At 40.4% G+C, this 17,816-nt stretch overlaps 1 protein-coding gene across 1 annotated transcript in view; it reads right to left on the bottom strand.

Annotated features, from left to right (window-relative positions):
- The window catches only part of LOC118117990 (receptor-type tyrosine-protein phosphatase F), a 157,829-nt gene extending 142,726 nt beyond the window's left edge, over positions 1-15,103 (bottom strand). The window contains exon 1 of the mRNA XM_047341988.1: positions 14,534-15,103. The gene's annotated coding sequence lies outside the window, so the exon portion shown is untranslated. The remainder of the gene's footprint in view (positions 1-14,533) is intronic.
- Positions 15,104-17,816: the final 2,713 nt, after the last annotated feature.

The following is a 17,816-nucleotide window of genomic DNA, read 5'->3' on the forward strand; positions in this document are numbered from 1 at the left end:
CAGTATATATTAAAGCAATGCACATATATATTTTTTTCCTTGGCTAAAAACCAATCACTTAGACATTTCACAGTTTATGACGGTCACACTTGATGCTGATATCTACGTTGTCACACATCCAGAGCGACACATGCCGTACATTCATCAACCCAGATGGACTGACATATTATTGACAAACATTTACTTGCACTTAAAATCTGTGACAAAAAAAAAAAAATCCTGCATACGGAAAGCCTGAGGGAGACAGCTAATTGGCAAGACTCACATCGCAAGTCAAAAGGCTTGCTTTTCCTTAAAACTTCAAAGAATAATAAATCCATTGATCTGACAAATCCAATTAGGTTATTAATGCATATTAAGCGCTGATTACAAAATAGACACAAAGGTGTTTGTTGTCCTAATTTAGAACAAGGTCAATCACTGCCGTGGTTCTCTTTGAAGCTCTGGAACTAAGTGACTCATCTGCTACCACCACAGGTCAGGCGTTCTCTAATCAATTGGCTCATCTCTTGCTGCAGAGACTCAACTCATTGGACTGCTACAGAGGCTGTTGGGTGGAGGTATACACAGTCCTTGACCATGATATGCTGCTTAAAATGTAAATGAACCTCTGAACAATGGGACAAGTCAGCAATGAATATGCAGACGGTGACAAATTTTTCTTGCTTATCTTATAAAATAATATTTTGTCTGTTTGCATTTCGGAGGAGACGGTTTAATTCTCAACCAAAACCACCTTAATTCACTTAACCCCCAGATGTGGAAAGTTCCTGTGTCTACAACCTTGTTCCCATTCATGACTGGAAAGTTTCCTAATACATCACAAATGGGGTTAGGTTCAGACCACTCCAGCTGCAGTCAGACGCAGTCAGGATTTCCTCTGTGGTTAGACGAATGCCCAGAGTTGGGATCAAGGCCTATCCAGCCATTTTTTCAATATTAGTTTCGTAAAAATGTTCACTCTTTTCAGTGTTTCTTGTACACTTACTGTGAAGAATGTCTAATATGATTTTAAAAAATTCTTATCTGCTGAATAAATACCCTTTGCAATTGTTCTTACTGAAATTGGCAGCATGAAAGTTCTGATTAATTTTGTTTTTACTGATTCCAAACCAACCAACTTGGATTTCTGGATACAGGAGGTTGTTTGTTGGTTGGATTTTTGTATTGTGTTGCATTGTCCGAGGACTAAGACAAGAATAAGTGGTCTAAAATCATAGGATTAGACTTGGTACAAAACGTAGATGCAGTTCTGTAGTCTGCTGTTTTATATCAAATTAGGAAGCTGATTAACATGTTTAAAGCTGTTACCCTTTTATCAGTTTGTGACTGTTCTGTGTCGTAATGTGTTTCCTGCTTTCTAAGCAGATATCAACCAAAGGTTCACCTCATTAGGAGTCAATTAGAACACCAATTAATATTTCAATTAAGATAATCTTTGTTATTTCCCAGCCAGCTAAACTTTACTTTGATGTATGTTTGTTGGGTTGTGGTGCTTCCTTCTGGAGATAAAGTTTGCCTTCACGTTACTTTCAGATCAAATCAAAGTGACTTGGCTTTGTGCAGGTATAAAAGCATAGATAAGACTTGCAGTAAGCAAATGTGACAAATCGTCTTGTTATTAAGCAGTTGTACTTTGCTTTGCCGTATGTGTTCATCGGTTTTTAGAACAAAGAGATTAATACAAAACAAAGCCTGGTGTCATGACAGTCACCGCAAAATAAAGAGACAAGGACAAAATCCTAGAAAACAGTTGTAAATGCTGTTGAAATATTACATTGTTTTTTTGTGAAATCAAAGATTGATGATCTTCACCCTTTGAGAGGGGAAGATAACGAAAACTTTAACAGCTTTCTTTGTTTGCCTTGGTTCTGTCTCTTGCTTTTCACTTCAAACCCCATTTTTTAAGCTTTGTATAGGTGGGCAAGTCTTGACTTTTCCCTCTATTACTTCAGAGTTTCATATATGAGAAGCAATCTCGAATACCACTACCAATGCACCTTTCCGTCTACTTTGAAAATGTTCAATGAAAGCAAAAATGTAGCACAGAGATTCCGTGATGTGGTATTCTTGAAAAGTTTTAATACCTGAATTTCGCTGAATGCACTTTTTTTCTGCCAATTATCACGTAGCTTTGTCTTATCTCCAAATCACCATACTCAAGGGTGAAGTTGCCAATTATTATCTTGCCAAGCCACAGCAGGCTCATTAAAAGGTTCAAAGTGATCAAACGTGAAATGGAAGATAGCCTGAACAATAAACTGAGAAAGTGACAATATAAATACAAATTAAACACCTCAAAAGGGTAGAAAAAAAGAATATACCCTCTGTAGAGACAAATACAAAAAGATCATTCTTTTCTCTAATTTGTGCAGACAACATGCGGCTAGTCGTTACTCTATTGCATTCACTCCCATACGAGACTTAAAGGGATTAACCATTCCCTGGGAGTTCTCTACCTTAATCACATGAGGTAAGTTAGCACAGAAGACTGAACAGCAAAGCAAGGAACGCAGAGGAAAAACAGCTAATCATCATGCAAAGACAGAAAAACCAAGTGAGTTCAAGTCAAGCTGCAAAGCCATCAGATAAAGATCTGTCTGACACGTTGCCTTTAAATAATCTACTTTTAAATACACCCTTTAGAAACATTAACATCCATCTTGGGAAAGGAGATTTTCTGGTTGGGGCGCAGAATGTTTCAAAGATGGATGATAGTGTGTACAGACACCATGTGGAGACCTACGAGACACACAGACTGTAGATGTCACTCATTAAAACCCAAAGCAACTGCTGATCCTCTAAAGAGCTCCAGCGGCTCCTTGGAACGACGGGACACGGGCTGCCTTTCTCTAGATCTTACGTAACAATGGTGAGACGGAAAAGGGTATTTGCTAATGGGATGGACTGGAATACTAGAAGCAGGTGATGTTGGCTAAAACATTCCCTGTCAGTTTGCATTTTAAACGCTTCACAAAGTACGTCCAAACCGGTTTGTGCAACCCTTGTTTGCAGTCTGACTTTCCCACCCCCTTGTTCCGCCAGGCTGTGCAATTCTGATGAGAACAAGCTAAGCACAATCACAGGAGATCATGCTTGATGTGAAAACACACCGGCAATTCCGTCATTGCTTACACTCTATTGCTTACACTCCGTCCGTTAGTAAATCCTTGTTGATTTAATAATGAGCCCGATACCTGCTTGCATGGGAAGCATAAGACCATCAATGAGTAATGCGCAGGAATCAGCGTGGGAATCAGGAGTTTGTCTGATTTAAAAAGGACTAGAAAATTCTCAGCCCCTCTGACAGGCTCAGTGAAATTGTTTGCCGTGTTAATTGCTTCGTGACAATTGAAGGCTTTAAGTAAATCTGAACCATTTCGAGTGACTAAATCTTTTTCAAACATTTTCAGTTTACTCTGTCAATTAATTATCTCAAAAATTGTGGGCCATATTACCTTGCTGAAAGTGGGAATTCAGAGCTGCTGGGAGGCTCCGGAGCTCAGACAGGGATAGAGAGCTTATTAGGGAGGAAGACAGACAAAGCAATCAGCAGGCTTTCTGAAGATTTAAGTATCCGGCAGGACTTGACCACACTATTTCACACTATTTCAGAGGGAAGACTTTTCTCTTCAGATTCAAGATTAAAATGAACAATTTTCAGGAGGCAGTTCCTATTTTTCTGACAGTGGTTCTACTTCAAGTCACGGATAAGGCTCATATCTATATATAAGCCTTGACAAAGATAGATAAAGGGGGAAAAACTGCTTATCCTTGGGCGTGACATATTAAGAACAATAGGGCTACTTCTTTCACTCTGCAACTTTGGTGTCATAAATTTAAGTCTTTCTTTTTCTTCTTAATATATGGCCAGGACAAACTTAAACTGATGATGCACAGATTGTGAGCAGTGAAGTGGGGAGGTGTGAGCTCGTTCGAGCTGAGTTTGTGTGCATGTTCAGGCATGTGGTGGTGGTGGTGGGGGCTCATACCTATGCTTGGAAAGAGAGCCTAACTGTTCAGTGCATCTTGAGCTATAAATCAGTGCCTTGGTCAACCTGGCCAAGAGCATTTTCAAACCCATTTGCAGAAGATAATGCCAGCTATTCCTCCCAGCCCCAGGGACAGGGGAGCCAGCGTCATGAATCATTGCCCTTTTAGAGGAGCAGCAGCATGGATCTCACCTTGCTGCGTCCATAGGGTTCTCTTGACTCTCCCTGGTAGGCAGAAACAAAGGTAGACGGAAAAGGTTTGAACTCTGAAGAAGTACTTCCAAAAGGCGCTGTCAATAACCAGGTTCTGGTTTTAGTTTCTCGCAGTGCCAACTCTATAGTTAACTATAGTTAGTCTACAGAGAAAGTGCATCCATAACAAGTAAGGATGTAGCATCGGCTTACTACGTGGCAAATCTAAAGATAAGTCTTAGATAATCTAGATATACCGTCACAAATGAATAGTTGAATGGTTAGAGCACTGACAAGTTAATAACAAAAACTGTTATGCTCAGTCTATAAAAATAATTTAAGTGACATTTATTAAAAATGCTTCTTTCTGTTGTGTCTTTATATGTCACGAGTTTTTAACTCCAGACTAACTTTATTATCTAATATATATTGACTGTAAATCTAAAACTATTTTGCAAAAAAAATGAAATGGCTGCATACAGCTTTTTAAGAGGCTATATAACTATGTGGTTTGGGATTGAGAGTTGGTAATATCTGGCCTTGGTCTAAAGACATTATATACATTAAGTTTTAATACTATAATTAAAATTACAAATGCAGACTTGCAGACTATAAATGTGTACGTGACAAGGATTGCCTAAGGTGTGGTGATACAGTTTAACATCTCAGCATTCCTGGCTCACTTATTCTAGGTTGATCTAAGGGGACTTGTAAAATATTCTTTCATATAACAGTCCTTTGGACAGACAGCTTGTTTCTCCAGGGTTTCAATATGTGGAAATTCCTCACCTGCCTAACTTCAAAACGGGGATCATTTTAATTCCAAGTCTCTGAATCTGATCAGGCAAACAGTTATGGTTGATCATGTGTCATCTCTTACAGTTTTATAAGCGATAACACATTTATTTGTTGTATTTTATGTTTATAGTGGCATACGTAATTTGTCAGGCTCTGTTTATGTATTTTCTTTTAGTAGAAATTCAGCAATAAACATTACAAATTAGCTCAGGCTGTAAATGCTGTGATATGTGGTATTAGCCATTTTTAATGGAAGTTCCTTAATTATTCATCTGTCCCATTAAAAATAAACATAAAAATGAAAACATGTATATTTCTATGCAGGATCCATCACATTCATTGAATTGCGGCAATGGAAAATATACTGTAGACCCTGTTGAAATGGAAAACAGCCATTTATCCAGTGTCCATAAACATTAAACATATAATAAATTCCATTTATTACGGTAAGAGCCAAATGAGTTTCCCTCCCTCCACCACCAAAGCGACTCCATGACCTCATGCTGTGATATTCCATTACTTTCTGACTACAGTTGGGAAAATTCCACATGATCTCAGCACTGCACGATGGTGTGTAACCTTGAAACATACTTATTGTCAGCCTGATGAATGCTGCTTATGTGCGACTGCATATTGGGTCATTTATATTATCATAGCCCATATTTATATACAAACAGGATACGGGAACCAACTTATCATTTCGCTGCACGGACATTCCATTACAGCAAGTTCAAAAGTTTCAGTGCTTCTTCATTCGCTGTTGCTTCATTTACTCGCAGAGATACGAGAGTGGGGCAGTAAAACCATGCCCCAATGGAAAATAATAGGGATTTCAGCCTTATCTCTTGGCATTTTTCTAAGTAATATCACTTTGGCTTGACATATAACAGGCACTGGAGTATTGTGCCTTATTCAGAGAAAGGTATAAAAACAAAGCATGCAGGGGGTGATATATCACAAATATTGTTGGGCTTAATGTATAAAATTATTTCAAATAATGAGTGCAACAAATTAAATTCAGTGTTAGCCTAAGCATTCATAATTTCACAACAATATATTGACATACACATTCCTTTGAGTCAAATGCTTTACTATTCTTACTTTAATGAAATGTTTTAAATTGATCAACTGGAAGAGAATAAAACTAACATGCATGTTTGGGGCAAATTTGTCTGGTCTACCACGTAAATTGAATTTAACTTGATAACACCACAGAGTGTGAATGTATACGATAGTCTTCTTTGCAGTCTGACCATGTGGGCATTCTTCACACATTTCAGCATTTGAAAGGCACTAGCTCGAGCGGAGCCCACAGAGTAAATTATTTACAATAAGTAGCCTCACACTAAACTCCTAAAATTTGTGTGCAATCTGTGCCTAGCTGTGAGAGCACCACTCTTTTCAGCCTTGCTTAGCCTTAAATCAGTCGCTGAATTATTGCATTACTTGGCTTTATTAGAGTCACTCATCTAAGGGTGAGCAATGCTTAAAAGAGTGCCGGGAAAGCCGCACTCTTTTTGGCTTTGCTCAAACTTAAATCAGTCACAGAATGATTGCATTACATGGCTTTATTAGAGTCACTCATCTTCACTTGTGTCATATATTTGGGTTTAATCAAATCACGCCATCTTGAAAAACATCTCCAACACGAACTGTGAAGGCTCTCTGCTGAAAGCAAAGGCCACAGGGCCAAGAAAGCACTTGGACAGCAGAGAAAATATCGCCAATGAAGCATCATCTCTACAGCACATATGTAAAACTGCTGTAGACAAGAGGGCAGAGATCTTTAGACTTCCATTAACAAAATCCTGTTTATTTCCAAGTGGGCTATCTGTATTTACTCTTCTTACTCATTCATTGCTTGTCCACGAGGTCTAGTGTGACACAAAGACATGCTGTCAACCCTAATGGTCTCTGATGGCATCAAGGCTCTGACGACCCGGTAGGTGCTCAGAGGCAAGGCCATCAGTAGCCCTCGATGGAGGAAGAGCTGTCATCTCTGTCCCTCACTACCAAAGCTCCCCCCTCCTGCCCCCCACTCGCTAAAATCCCATCCATCTGCCATACCAGCAGGGCAGACAGAGTGCAAGCGTTGCACTTTTCTGCCGTTCACTGTTCCGCTTTAGCACACCCAGCTACTGGCAGCGAAGCTTCCTGTGTCATATTCTCCGCTTGCTACAATCAACACATGAGCTGTCATTGTTGGTTTTTCTCAATGCATAAAATTGAATTCAGGCCGTCTTCAGTTATCATAATGCTGCCAAACTTAAGTGCTCCAGCTGCCAGGCACGAACTACCTTGCACTGCTTCCATAAGCTAAAAGTCACCTGGTGGAGGGTCCCGAAAAAAAATGTCTTGATGCCAATTTCAAATCCGTTTCAGTCAGCAAGATTTTTTGCACCTGAAAGTACTCACGAGAACCTCACTCCATTTGCTTGTATGACTGTCTTCTCGCCAAAACCGTTAATGGCTTGGACAGATATTCCCTCTAGGAAAAAAACTGGGAAAAGCTATGGTGTGCTGACATCGTTCCAAGGAAAGACACTAAATCACGCAAAGTCATGATTCCTTCTCCAAAAAAAACAAAGAATAGCTCTGTGACTGTCACATTGCAAACATTTCCATCCCATCATCAATTATGCAGCAGTTCTAAAGTATGTCACTGTCAGTGAATAATAGGGTTTGTAAGAGTAGAACAACATGTTTCCCATCTCTCAAAGGATGTTTTTCTTAGCATACACTGCTAGTATAAATGACTCTTGATAACCACCCAGGTCAAACTATGTGAAGACTGTCTCTTTGTTCACTGCAGTCAATGTTTAATCTACATAACCTATGTGAATTTGTCATTTCCCTTCCATTTTGAAGCATGGAGTGTGTGACATTTAAGTCTAGCCTGATAAGACGTCTGACTGTTCGACCTTCATGTAATGGTCTGCATCAATTCCGGCAGAGCTTGTGTCTCTGTGTGTGCACGTGTGTGTGTGTGTGCACGTGTGTTAGCATGTTTTAATTAGATGGGAACCTGAAAATGATAGGTTGACAATGCCAAGGAAAATGAATGATGGTTGCTGACGCTCCAATTGTCCGTGATGAAAGAGTACGTCATCTGTGCACATGTGCTGACTAGACAAATGCTCGGCAAAGGCACGAAGGTCTTACATGCATGTCACATGTTCACACCCATCAACTCGCTGGTAAATTTGCCAATACACAAGATGTGATAAAACTGTTGTGTGTGCCATAACCCGGGATGAGCATCCATACAGAATCTATGTGAGGACCATAAAGGGAAGATTAAATCACACACATTAGACAACTGTAGCGGACATGAAGCTATTTGGGATCTAATGATTCATAAAATTCACAGTTGGATCTGATGCATTACAGTGGCATCACAGTTTTACATATTTCCAGCGGCGCAGAAATAAGAACAGCCTGACACGATCCTCACATTTCCTTTTTTTTAAAATTCACTATAACACTCAACTTTCTAACAGTATAAAAGTACAACATTCGAGAGCAGCAAATTAAACAATGGATGTTTGTCCCATTTCAAGTGGTTTCCCAGCAGGATGACACAAAACAAAAGCGGTGCTTTACAATGCAACAAAAGCAGCCCGACGTGGTGTCAAAACAGGAGACATCACTCCAGCAGAACGATCACATGACTTCATTGTTGAGCAGATATTGAGTAAATGGAATGGTCAATTGTTGGATTCATCAGATTTACCAGATCAAGCACAGTGCAGACTATCCCTGGGTGATGCTCAACTATTAGACCACATGGATGCACGCTATTGTATTTTCATGCAAGTTAATACCAAACGAATTTAAAAATATTGCCAAAATATGAAGCCAAAATTGCCCGAATTATTCACAACACAATAACATATTACTCAGCAGCAAAGTTAGAACCAGTTATTTTCAATCAACTACTTCACCAGTTATTTACGCTCTACATTTTATTTAATTTTAATTGTATGTAATATAAACATATAAAACTTCATTACCTTGTTGAGAAAACATTTTCCTACACTACCAGCAGGCATGTTATGAGTAAGCACCCAACTCATCAGAGACCCTCAAACCTGTAATTACCATGTTTGGAAAAAACAATCATTTATGTTCCCATGGTTGAGCTAGCAATGCCACTGATGTTAATACTGGTTTGCTAAACACACTGTTATTGATACTTAACTATTTAAGCCTCTGTAATCACTGACAATAATAGAAAAATAATAATAAAAGATAATTATACCGGCTGCAGCTGAATGAAATGATTCACATAATTACCTTTAAATGCCAGTGGAGAGAAATACCACAAACGGTAAGACATGTATGCACCCTGGGAAACAAGGAGAAATAATACAAAAAAACAACGACACCTTAAAGAATTGACTCTTATGTGGAGTATTTGGTGGTTTTTTTAATTAGATGGCGTCTGTGGTAAGAATGCAAAGCCATCTTGGGCCATCTGAGATCACAGGCACGACAGACGAATAGCAACAGTTTCTACATCTCACTCCAGACTTTGTTATGAATACCAATGGGCGGCTAACTGCACATTGAGTGCATGATATTCCACAGTTGTCTGAAAGTTCCATTTCTCACATCAAAATATTTCTCAACGGCAAAAAAAGAGAGCGCAGCGCTTTGTTTGAGCTGTCAGCAAATAATAAACTGAGGACTTGAAACTACTTACTTTTTCATCTCAGATTTATATACTGTGAACGTGCATGAAAAAAAACAATTTAATTAAGCAAACATGAATTCTTTCTTATGCCGGCTGCTGTTATATTGACAATGGGATCTGCACTTACAAAGTGGTTATCAGTTCACAAAACTAAAAAGTGAAAACATCCAAATGGAGACAAAAAATCTTTCTTTACCCAACCAACACTATTCCAAACCTAATAAAATGATTGGCACCACTAAGGGCCATAGCTTATTACATTACATACTTCTATTGCTTCACAATAAGACCATGGTCAATTATGTTTGCCAGAAAGCCTTTACTGTAAAGCAGCTGCAGCTAGCTAGTGTTGAGTTTTAGTCAATAACAGTGGCTAGTACTGACTTCCTAAAACTTAAAAACCTAAAACAGCCTTCAAATTACAAAACCCTTCGCCCATTAGTCTTTTACAGCTTTCTTCTAGAGAAGTCTGCCAACCTTTTGACTCTGATGAGTTGTGTGTGTTTGTAAGACTTAGGTGGTAAAAACATAATTAAGGCTGCTTGGTCCATTTGCCTAATGGCTGCCTCCTAACAAATGTTGATAGAGATCAAGTGCAAAAATGTCCCGTGCAGACAGAGCAATTTGCCTGAGCCAATTTTCACAGAACCCGGGCGATAGTTCTGATTCAGACGTACTGAAAACGCTTTAGCACTTGCAGAAAAGGTTGTATAATTCAAAGCAGAAGGTCTCCTATATCTAGGAGGTCCTTGTGCTTAAATGAAAACCAGACAGAACTGATTAACCTAACACATGACCTTTCAGTTTCATCCATATTCACTACTTCACTCAGCAGCACTAACACTCTTTGAGGTAAAACAACAAATCACACAAGGAATGGATAAAAATAGGCCTTGCGTGTTAGCGTAGGCCATTTTTAGGCTGCGTCTGTTTCCACTTTGCCCATAGCAGGGTTGTCCTATAAAACACTGGTGTAAATGGTTTATAATGCCACCAGTGGACTCTGAAATGAGAGACCTGGTTTCAATCAGCAGTCAAATTGCTCCTATATTACCCTCGTAGACAGAGTAGTAAATCACTCTTTGCCTCTATGCTGCTGACGTTAAGGAACAAGCATTGTTAAAACTCCACCAAGCGTGCGGCTAAGAGCACCCTGTCTCCAAGTGGGGATGGGTTGGTAAACAGCACAATAGCCGTTGCTCCAGGCCCAAAGATGAACAAGTGAAACATCCTGATGTCTAAGCACAAACTCAGCATATTTTGCATCTGCAGCAGAATTTGATCTTGAAACCTACACTTACTAACAGATTTACATGCTTGAGATCAGCTTATAGCCTGGGTCCTATGTAACCCTCATGCCTGGGTCCTGTAACCCCCATAGAATCCAGTTTGAGCCAGTTCGCCTGGTTAAAAAGAGTTCTGGTTTCTCTGTGCCAACGCCCTGACAGCGGGCCAATGCGAGGCATCTCAGAGCAGTTATAATCCCCCATAAAGTCGAGAAACGTTGATCCCGCCCACCACAGACCAGCACACTGTGGGCATAACCTCTCATTAGAACTCCAGGGCCCTGAAATTACTAAGATTTTACCCATATGGAAAGCATGAGAAAGCGTCAGCTGGGAAAGGGTTGTGCCGAGTGGTTTTTCAGCGTGTGGCCACAGAGGAGCTGGAGCCCTTTAACAGTGCCATTCACCCCGGCCCTTGCCAGAGAACGCAGACAAATGAGGAAGCTGAGGCAGATGCCCTGGATACTATCCCTAGACCACAACCTGCTAGGAAATACCATCAACAAATACATACAAATGCTCACGCAGGTCATGGATGTAGCCAGATGAAATAGCAGAACAGATTCAGCATCAAACAATAAGAATTATTTGGTTAAATGTGTTACCTATTTAACAAGTCTTTCCGAATATGGAATAACAACCAACAAGGAAACTATGATGGTTTCTTAAGCTGTTTGAAGTATTGATTGTAAAAAGAAGATATAGTAATAAGGCCAATATTTTTTGGTTTATTAGCATGTCAACAATGAACAATCTGTTGACTGGGGCCTTAAAATTAAACTTGAGTTTCTATGTTTGCCAGAATTAAACCACAGTCCTAGCATGTCTCTCCGCTGACGATTAGTTATTGTTTTCTGTGTAACCAAGCTTTTCCCAGTATGTATGCCAAGCAGATGACGTCACCAGCAACAGGCCCAGGAACTGTTTTAAACTCCTTTAACCGAAACACCAAATTAACTGTTGACTCATCCGGCAAGAAACAAAAAGAATAAATATGCACTGATCCATTGTGGGCCACCCTGTAATCCCCCAGGGTTCATGGGGATTAGGTCAAGTAAATCAAATAAATTCTCGTGAATCATTTTTGTTTTGAAGTGGCTTCAGTATAAAGTAGGCCGCATAGCTTGAGATAATGTGCCAAAATTCAGCAAATAAACACGAGTGCTTAACATGGTGAAAAATATTCTCTTTTTACGAAATAGTCAAATAAAAATATGATTCTTTGTATAATGTCTTTCACAGCCCACAAAAATGGAGAATAAACAGGGAGATAAACAAGAATGAACACAGTAAGGAAACCCTGGAGCTTCCCTGCAATACTTGGCCGACATGATTGAAGATAACCATAATGCTTCAGCAGCATGGCACCTAACAGGCCTGTCCACACAGGTTTCAGTGATAAAACATCTTTTACATGTACTGATCCACTTTCTTTTTTCACTTCAAATCCAATTCCAATACCTGAGTTTGGATATCTGACACAACTGGTGCAGATTCCAACACTGTCAAATTGAATAGTATTATTAATATTATGAAAGATATATGAAAAATATATGCAAAATAAACTGGCAACTCATTTAATATTTAAACTTGAACAAATCAAGTGCATAAAAAGTAGATTTCCTTGCATGAGTTCAAAGGTACTAAGGAAATGGAGGCTCCTGGATCCTAGTAGCACAGTTTAATTACTGATTAGTTAATCAAGTTCAATCAATTTGTGTTTAATTTTGCTTACATTTTATTTTTATACATCTATGATTAAATTAAACATCAGACTATGGAATCTGGATCAGTGTGTGGTGGATATGCATGAGTATTGACAATATACGATAGTGGATCTGATACTCATAAGGTCTAGGATCTCCACAGGTAACTATGAATTCTTGATTCACAAAGCACCAGAGACAGTTGCCTGCTTTATGAATAAATTAGCATTTTCCCCCCCAATCAGCATTCATTCTTTAGTGTTGATGAAATTACACGTAAAACCCACAATGCTTTACAGTAGACTGACACGCATATACAGTAGCACAGTGGGGGCCACAGCCTACAGGACAGTTTAATATCAAATTACCCTCAATCTAGACTAGAAATACACCATGACACTTTCTTTTCAACTTGCAGGAGCTTAAGGTTAAAAACCCAAACATGCAGCGGGGCCTGGGGTTTATTTGCAGAAAAGCTTCTGATGCAATTCCAAGAAACTAACCCACCCTGCATCATCCTGTTACAGTTTGGCTCGTGGTGAAGGTCTCTTCATTGTGCCTGTGACAGCTATAATCGGATTCGTGTATTGATAAAGGATGGCCATGAGGCTACTTCGGCATGTCACTCGCCCTGCAAAATTGCTTCCAATCCCTTCTTTAAATAAACTTGACAGGGCTGCGGGGCTGGATGCAACGCCGAAAACCTTTCTGTGTATCCACCAAGTGAAAGACTCCCCCCCCTGCACCACCACCCTTTCAGATCCGTTCAATACCTCAAGAGGGATTTATTGCTATTCAGTGAAGTGACACACCTTTCACAGAAAACTGTTTGACAATTGAGTTCTCTCGTCGATGATTGCTGAAAAATGTCTAACCCTTTTCTTTCTTCTTTCTTTCTTTTTTTTAGCCTCAGCCTGCAAGGAGCCCAGTCATGGCATCAAACCTGTGTGCGCAGCCGGTGCTGCAGCAGCAGTGGGGATGTCTGAGGGCAGATGAATGACACATGCATCATCACATAGGAGTGTGTGCATGTGGACACACAGAAACTCAGGATGCATGTGTGTGGTGCTGATTAATAAAGACACTGCAAAGACTGCATGTTCCCTGAGGGGGGGGGAGCTGTGGCACCTTTATGGCGACTCGTTTCCAATGCAAGGCCACAAATGGAAGGGAAATTATAACAATGCAATTAAAATACAAAATAAAAAGACCACGGACGTCACAGACCACCGCTGCTCCTGTTGATTTGTTCAGGATCATTTGTGTGTTTTTTTAATTCTGCACAGATTCTGCTGCATGATTGACGTGTTCATCCCCTGCGAACACACAACACAGCTGTACGTGCATTTCCACGCAGAAAAGTGCACGCGCTCAGGAAAAAGAAAAACCACTTGAGAAAGAAGTGACGAACACTCAGCACCTTCCTCTTCTTCCTCCTCTTCCTCACACACACACACACACACACACACACACACACCTTCATGTTGAAATAAAGGCTACGTGTGTGTGTGTGTGAGCCTCGTTAGCATCTGCTCTCGTTCTCAAATAAAAGTTGCTAGCTGCGCATTCAGAGTTAGCGCAATTTTTTTGTATTTTTAAAAAAGAAAACAGCGGCGACTCGGGATTGTGTTCGCCGACCTGACGTTCGCCGGAGCCCGGTTCAGCCACTGAGACAGACCCGGGGAGCTGGCTGCCATGTATTTCACACGTTTACAAAAAAGGCAATGTCTTTTTCAAAGTGTCTCCAGCTCAACACGACACACACACACACGGACACCCAACGTTAGCTAACCCCGGTGTCACAAAGTTAGCTGCGTCTCAAGTTCAATGGGGGACATGGGAGCGGATAACGGGTGCACTCACTCAATCTCCTCCGTGTCACCGCCGTTGGCATTTCTCTCCTTCCCCCTGACCCGCTGCGTGTAGTCCCGGCTTCAGTTTGTAGAAATCCACTTCACGTTAAAAAAAAAAGAAGAGAAACCACAAAGGGTGAGCGGACTTGGAAGGAAAACCAGCCCCCGGGAGAGAGGTGGAAAGGGGGTTGAAAGATACGAGTCCACCGCCGGAGGAACACGAGGTCCTTACCCTGCTCCGCCGACCGGGGTCGTGGATACCGGATCTATTCGTGGCAGCTCCCTCGGCTAACGCGTTCACGTCAGCCCGGCTCGAGAGCTCCGTGTGGCGGCTCGAGCGAGAAGGGGAAAAAACACACGACAAACCCAGAAAGGAGGAGAGGTCTCACTTCTTTTCTCTGTGTCTCTCTCTCTCTCTCTCCGCAAGTAAATTTCAAGTTGTGCGGCAGAAGTCGGTGCGCACTCGGTCCGTCCCTCCTCCCCGTGGAAGGAGCAGTGGCAGGCAGGGAGCAGTGCGCGGATCTCCCCCCTTCACGGTCACGCTTCTCTCTGCCTCTGTGGACAAAACAAACACGGGTCGATCAGCGGGGTTTTTTCGGATCCACTCGGCTGTGTTCGATGCTGTGGCCCCTCGACCCAACTGGAACCTGGGGGACCTCGAACTGTCGTTTTTTATTTCTGTTTTTACACCAAGCACCTGCTGGAAAGGGGATGTGAAACTGCGTGTGCACGGTTTTTTTTCTTATCTTGAGGAAACACTGCCAGAGATGATTTTGTTTAAAAAGCCAACAGCAACATGTCCCACGACTCACGATAAGATACAATACATAATCCAGGATAACGATAACATTACGATACATGTCCCAGGATACGATACAATACATGATCCAGGATAACGATAATGTTACGATATATAATCCAGGATAACGATAACATTACGATAGATGTCCCAGGATAACGATAACATTACGATAAATGTCCCAGGATACGATACAATACATGATCCAGGATAACGATAATGTTACGATACATAATCCAGGATAACGATAACATTACGATACATGTCCCAGGACGAAGATACCATGCGATGCATAGCGATAACATTACGATACATGAGCCAGGATAAAGACAACATTACAATACATGGCCAAAGATAACGATAACTTTACAATACATGACCCAGGATAACAATACCATTACGATACATGGCCCAGGATAATGCTAACATTAGGATACATGACCCAGGATAACGATAACATTACGATACATGGCCCAGGATAACGATAATATTACGATACATGGCCCAGGATAACGATAACATTACGATAGATGTCCCAGGATAACGATAACATTAAGATACATATCCCAGGATAACGATAACATTACGATACATGTCCCAGGACAAAGATACCATGCGATGCATAGTGATACCATTATGATACATGACCCAGGATATCGATAACATTACGATACATGTCCCATAATAACGATAACATTACAATACATGTCCCAGGATAACGATAACATTACAATACATGTCCCAGGATAACGATAACATTACGATACATGACCCAGGATATCGATAACATTACGATACATGGCCCAGGATAACAATAACGTAACGATACCTATCCCAGGATAACGATAACATTACGATACATGTCCCAGGACAACGATACCATGCGATGCATAGTGATAACATTACGATACATGACCCAGGATAACGTCAACCTTTTCGATACATGACCCAGGATATCGATAACATTACAATACATGTCCCAGGATAACGATAACATTACAATACATGTCCCAGGATAACGCTAACATTACGATAACATTACAATACATGTCCCAGGATAACGATAACATTACAATACATGTCCCAGGATAACGCTAACATTACGATACAGAAATTCTTCAATAATCCATGTGTTGCAAGACAATCATCTAATGATACATTTTGATATCTAACTGATCACATATTAATCACATTGTGAAGAACTATAGTTTTAGTGTTCTTTAACGATCAAGACACTGTTTTCCATTCACTGTAAGAAATAAACTTGTTTTACCAACATTTTTCATTATGCGGATGTTGTACATCAGACTGCATCTAAAACTCATCTTCCTCCTCTAGACATACCCTATAATCGACCATGTAGATTTGTTATTGGCCCATTACAACGCACCACTGTATAATGTACAAAACCCTTAATCATGTACATTTCAGATATCGATGGTGCCTTACTCGTCCAATTATCTATTGAGACACTCTACGCAGCTCTTCTTCTCTGTTCCCGCAGTCTTTCAGCCAATATCCCAGAAAGCATTTATGTTAAAAGCTCCTTCTAATTTACCAGCAAATATTTCATCCATATCATCTTTCCATGTGTTCAAAAATGCCTTGTGTTCTTATTATAGGACTACCTATTGCCCCCAATAATAATATCTATTATAATAATAATGTGTGATAACGTTCTATAATTTCTGTACTGATCCATTTCATTCATTTATCTTTATTCTTTTTTTTTTTCATTTTACTTGTTATGTTTGTATTCTTTGTTTTCTTTGTGTATGTGTTAAATATGTTGTCTAAAGGTCAAAATGTACTTATTGTGTTGAGGACCTGGTTTATACTGACAGACTTTAATCACTGGCACATTGTCAGAAGACTCTTGAGCTTTAGGGCATCATGCATGTGGCTGTTCCCACTTTCATGTACACGATTATGTGTGTGTGCAATTGAATATAGTCACATACATGTATAATGGGCAACACAGTGATGCAGTGGTCACTGGGTCAGTGGTCACAGGTCGTTCTCCCCAGGTTTTCTCCGAGTACTCCTGCTTCCTCCCACAGTCCAAAGACATGTGGGAGTGCACATTGGGGTTAGGATAATTGGATATTCTAAACTGACAGTGGGGTGTGAATGTGAGTATGAGGGGTTGTTTGTCTCTGTTTGCTGGCCCTGCAATATGCTCGCCACCTGTCCAATGTCAGCTGGGACGGGCTCCAGCTCCCCCAACGACCCTCACAAAGATAAGCAGTATAGATAATGAATGGATGGATGTATCATGCATGCATCTGTGGTTCTGGATGCCTGTGTGTGTAAATGTATCTCATACCATCATGTACCACCACTCCCTCCAGATTGCGTGAGTCAATACCTTCTGTTTAAATTGCAAAAACTAGTTATTTACTATACAGTAAATAAATTTAAAAAAGAATGATCATGGAGATATGATGGCAAATAGGAAAGATTAAATACAGAATTGTTAAAACGTTCTCTCATT

Source organism: Hippoglossus stenolepis, chromosome 11 (genome assembly GCF_022539355.2).
Source record: "Hippoglossus stenolepis isolate QCI-W04-F060 chromosome 11, HSTE1.2, whole genome shotgun sequence".
Classification (NCBI taxonomy): domain Eukaryota; kingdom Metazoa; phylum Chordata; class Actinopteri; order Pleuronectiformes; family Pleuronectidae; genus Hippoglossus; species Hippoglossus stenolepis.